This window comes from Pongo abelii, chromosome 2, assembly GCF_028885655.2.
Source record: "Pongo abelii isolate AG06213 chromosome 2, NHGRI_mPonAbe1-v2.0_pri, whole genome shotgun sequence".
In the NCBI taxonomy this organism is placed as follows: Eukaryota; Metazoa; Chordata; class Mammalia; order Primates; family Hominidae; genus Pongo; species Pongo abelii.
This window is the reverse complement of record NC_085928.1, coordinates 180,597,370-180,602,857: the sequence shown is the minus strand read 5'-3', so window position 1 is coordinate 180,602,857 and position 5,488 is coordinate 180,597,370. Positions and strand designations below refer to the sequence as shown.

The window sequence follows — 5,488 nt, the reverse complement described above, 5'->3', positions numbered from 1 at the left end:
AGGCTCCAGACTTGCCATGGGAAGAGGTGGCAAGGCTTCATCTGGCAGGGTAAGCAGGAGCTCCGGGCTTACAGAGGTTACGTATGCGCCTCTGAACATCTTGAGGGGTGGCATCTGGAGCTGTTGTGTCATGATTTACTGAAAGCTGTACTTAAGTTAAATCAAGGTTGGAAAGGCTAATGAATGAACTCCTACCATTAAAAAAAAAATAGTCGCCTTATTTTGATGAAGTTGGGATAGGAACAAGCAAGAAGAGTATCCAGCTCCTTCCGTCTCCAGCGTTCGCTGTGAGAGGAGCTGCCGCCATGTCTGCGCATCTGCAATCGATGGTCGTGCGGAACTGCTCCGGTTTCCTGACCAAGAGGAATAAGCAGACCTACAGCACCGAGCCCAATAACTTGAAGGCCCGCAACTCCTTCGCTACAACGGGCTGATTCACTGCAAGACTGTGGGCATGGAGCCGGCAGCCCATGGCAAAGGTGTCCTGGTGGTCATGAAGCAGAGATCCGGCCAGCGGACGCCTGCCACCTCCTACGTGCGGACCATCATCAACAAGAACGCTCGAGCCAAACTCAGCAGCATCAGACACATGATCCGCAAGAACAAGTACCGCCCTGACCTGCCATGGCTGCCAACAGCAAGGCCAGCACCATCCTGCGCAGCCAGAAGCCTGTGACGGTGAAGAGGAAGCGGACCAGCCCCACAAAGAGCTTGTGAGTCGCCTGCCCCTAAGCAATAGTCAGCTGGCTTTCCCACAAAAGGAAGAAGAAGAAGGAGAAGGAGAAGGAGAAAGGGGAAAGGGGATCCAGTGTCCTGCAAAAAACTCAAGAAGACTTTTACTATTTGCTCTGATTTGTCATCCCCTAGGCATAGTCAGAAATAATATGAATGTCCGGCCACCTTGAAAGCCGTTTGCAGTGTTTAGAAAATCTGTACTCTCTAATATGGCAGCCACAAGCCACATGCGCCTATTAAGCACTTGAAAAGTGGCTCCCTGAGATATGCTGTATGTGTACACTCTGGATTCCAAGACTTAGTATGGAAAAAAAAATGTAAATATCTCATTAATAATTTTTATTGATTACATATTGAAATGCTAATATTTTTATATATTGGCTAAAATAAAATGTATTACTAAAATTAATTTCATCCGTTTTTCTTTTTTTATGTGGCTACTAGAAAATCTGCACATGTGACTTGCATGATATTTCTATTGGATGGTGAAGTTTTAACAGAGAATGGTGCTCATGGGGTCTGCCTTTCCCAGTGGTGCCAGTTGAGCCATCACTGATTTCTTTTTGCTCAAATAGCAAAAAGACTTTGCAGTGGAGAAACCCCTGGGCCAGGAGACTGCAGATCCAATTTATCACTTCACCTCAGCCATCAAGTTGCTGGATGGCTTTGGTAACAATAGCGATAGTAGCAAACACTTCCATAGTTTTTTATGTATATATGGAGGCCAGGTGCTGTTCTAAACATTTGACACATGTAAATTTCTCACTAAAACTCTATGAGATGATAGAAGCTATTATTAGCTCCATTTTCTGTATGTGGACACTGAGGTGTTAAGAGGTTAAATCACAAGCCCTAAGCTCACGACTGGAAATTGGTAGAGCTAGGATTCAAAGCCAGGCAGTCTGGTTCCAAGGTCTGTGTTGTAAACCACCTCTTACCTCAAGTAACCCAAACTCTCTTGGATTCAGCTTCTTTGTCTAAGAAACAAGGTTCAGAAGAAGACAAGGGTGATTACAGGCTGTATAGATGTAAGCTGGCAGAAGCTTAGGAAAGGAAATTACATTGAAAAAGCTTCCCATCCACAAAGCTACTAAAACCCAAACCCAGTGCTTACAATAGTGTCTTCCCAAATGCCCCCAAAAGGAATTAACTTTTTCTCTTCTTATGCTTCACAACATTCTGATACATTACTGTCCTTCACACATCTTATCTTTCATTGCACACACACACACACACACGTGTACATATATCCATTTCCTTCATTACTGTTCAGATTTTTTAAAGGCAGGCTGTCTTACAGATCAGTGCTTTTTAACTGGAGGTTAAAATTTTGCTCCCAGAGGACATTTGGCAATGTCTGGAGAAAGTTTTGATTAACACAACTTGTGAGGTTGGAGGTATGTCGCTACTATCATCTAGTGGGAAAGATAAAAAATGCTGCTAAGCATCCTACAACGCGCAGGACAGCCCCCTACAACAAAGAATTATCTGGGCCAAAATCTCCATACTGCCAAGAGTGAGAAACCCTGTCCTTCATTAGATCATTAGATGATCCATTGTGCCTAAAACATGCATGAAACAACAGGCACTCCGTAAGTGACGAAAGATTGATTGATTGATTGATTGATTGATTGAAAGAATAATAAATACATATTCACCTATCTGCCCTGAATGTAACTTCCTTTTGGTTAGGCTCATCAAATATGTATTCAATGCCCACTATATGCCAGGCACATTCTAGGGCTGAGGGATAGGGGAATGCAAAGTTCTGAGGCACATGAGGCCCCTGTCCTCAGGATAGGACAGTCTCCTAGGGGAGTCAGAGTCAAAGCAGTGTGTCAAATGGTAAGTGCCCTCGATCTTGCCAGCTCTGGACAGGAGCACACACAGAAACTTTGTGAAGACAGATGACCCAGCCAGTCCTGGAGATACTCATCATTTTTTCTCAATCTTTATTTTGAAAAATGTCAAACATACAGAAAATGTGGAATGACAGTACAATACACATATTTATATACATAGTAACATTTAGATAGATAGATATAGAAATATAAATAACACACACAATGCTTTGGAAAATAAGATGCAGACATCATGACCTCAGCCAAATACATCAGCATGCATAGGACAGACCTGCTGATTTAATCAGTCTGGAGTGGGGCCTTGGCATCAGTAGTTTAAAAAATTCTCCATTTGGGTAGGGGCCAAGATAGCCGAATGGGAACAGCTCTGGTTTGCAACTCCCAGCAAGACCAATGCAGAAGGCAGGTGATTTCTGTATTTCCAAATGAGGTACCAGTTCATCTCACGGAACTGGTTAGGCAGTGGGTGCAACCCACAGAGAGCAAGCAGAAGCAGGGCGGGGCATGGCTTTACCTGGGAAATGCAAGGAGCCAGGGGGCCTCCCTCCCCCAGCCAAGGGAAGCCATGAGGGACAGTGCTACCCACCCTGGGTACTATGCTTTTCCCACAGATCTTTGCAATCCACAGATCAATAGATTCCTTTGTGAGCCTACACCACCAGAACCCTGAGTTTCAAGCACAAAACTGGGTGGCTGTTTAGGCAGGTACCGAGCTAGCTGCAGGAGATTTTTCATAACCCCAGTGGCGCCTGGAACCCCAATGGGACAAGAGAACCGTCCACTCCCCTGGAAAGGGGCCTGAAGTTAGGGAGCCAAGTGGTCTCATTCAGCAGGTCCCACTCCCACAAAGCCCGGCAAGCCAAGAACCACTGTCTTGAAATTCTTACTGCCAGCGTAGAAGTCTGGGGTTGACCTGGGATGATGGAGCTTGGTGAGCAGAGGGGTATCCACCATCTCTGAGGCTTTAGTAGGCAGTTTTCCCCTGACAGTGTGAAGGAGACTGGGAGGTTTGGACTGGGCAGAATTCACCACAGCATGGCAAAGTGGCTGTGGCCAGACTGCTTCTCTAGATTCCTGTCACCGGGCAGGGCATCTCTATAGGAAATGCAGCAGCCCCAGTCAGGGTCTTACAGATAAAACTCTCATCTACCTGGGACAGAGCACCTGGTGGGAGGGGCGGCTGTGGGCACTGCTTCAGCAGATTTAATCTTTCCTGCCTGCTGGCTCTCAAGTGAGCAGCTGATCCTGACAAGGGAGATTCTCCCAGCACAGAACACCAGCTCTGCTAAGGGACAAACTGCCTCCTCAAGTGGGTCCCTGGCCCCCGTGCCTCCTGACTGGGAGAGACCTCCCAACAGGGGTCGACAGACACCTCATACAGGAGAGCTCCAGCTGGCATCTAGCAGGTGCCCCTCTGGGATGAAGCTTTCAGAGAAAGAAGCAGGCTGCAATCTTTGCTGTTTTGCAGCCTCCACTGGTGATACCCAGGCAAACAGTGTCTGGAGTGGACCTTCAGCAAACTGCAGCAGACCTGCAGAAGAGGGGCCTGACTGTTAGAAGAAAAGCTAACAAACAGAAAGCAACAACAACAACAACAAAAACAACAAAAAAGACCCGCACACAAAAACCCCATTCAAAGGTAATCAGCCTCAAAGATCAAAAATAGATAAATCCAGGAAGATGAGGAAAGACCCAGTGCAAAACTCTGAAAATTCGAAAAGCCAGAATGCCTCTTCTTCTCCAAATGATCGCAGCTCCTCTCCAGCAAAGGCACAAAACTGGATGGAGAATTAGATTGACGAATTGACAGAAGTAGGCTTCAGAAGGTGGGTAATGACAAACTCCTCTTAGCTAAAGGAGCATGCTCTAACCCAATGCACGGAAGTTAAGAAATTTGATAAAAGGTTATAGAAACGGCTAACTAGAATAACCAGTTTAGAGAGGAATAAAAATGACCTGATGGAGCTGAAAAACATAGCACAAAAACTCCGTGAAGCATACCCAAGTATCAATAGCCAAATTGATCAAGTGGAAAAAAGGATATCAGAGATTGAAGACCATCTTGCTGAAATTAGGCATGCAGATGAGAGTAGAGAAAAAAGAATGAAAAGGAATGAGCAAAGCCTCCAAGAAGTATGGGACTATGTGAAAAGACCAAACCTATGATTGATTGGTGTACCTGAAAGTGACAAAGAGAATGGAACCAAGTTGGAAAACACACTTCAGGATATTATTCAGCATAACTTCCCCAGCCTAGCAAGAGGGGCCAACATTCAAATTCAGGAAATACAGAGAACACTACTAAGATACTCCGTAAGAAGATCAACACCAAGACACATAATCATCAGAGTCTCCAAGGTTGAAATGAAGGAAAAACTGTTAAAGGCAGCCAGAGAAAAAGGTCAGGTTACCTCCAAAGAGAAGCCCATCAGAATAACAGTGGATTGCTCTGCAGAAGCCCTACAAGCCGGAAGAGAGTGGGGGCCAATATTCAACATTCTTAAAGAAGAGAATTTTCAACCCAGAATTTCATATCCAGCCAAACTAAGCTTCATAAGAGAAGGAGAAATAAAATCCTTTACAGACAAGCAAATGCTGAGGGATTTTGTCACCACCAGGCCTGCCTTACAAGAGCTACTGAAGGAAGCACTCAATATGGAAAGGAAAAACTGGTACCGGCCACTGAAAAAAACACACCAAAATATAAAGACCAATGATACTATGAAGAAACTGCACCAAATAATGGGCAAAATAACCAGCTAGCATCATAATGGCAGGATCAAATTTACACATAATAATATCAACCTTAAATGTATATGGGCTAAATGCCCCAATTAAAAGACACAGACTGGCAAATTAGATAAAGAGTCAAGACCCATCCGTATGCTGTA

At 44.9% G+C, this 5,488-nt stretch overlaps 1 pseudogene; it reads left to right on the top strand.

The window, feature by feature from the left end:
- Positions 1-298: 298 nt before the first annotated feature.
- Positions 299-717, top strand: LOC100443357 (large ribosomal subunit protein eL28-like; annotated as a pseudogene).
- Positions 718-5,488: the final 4,771 nt, after the last annotated feature.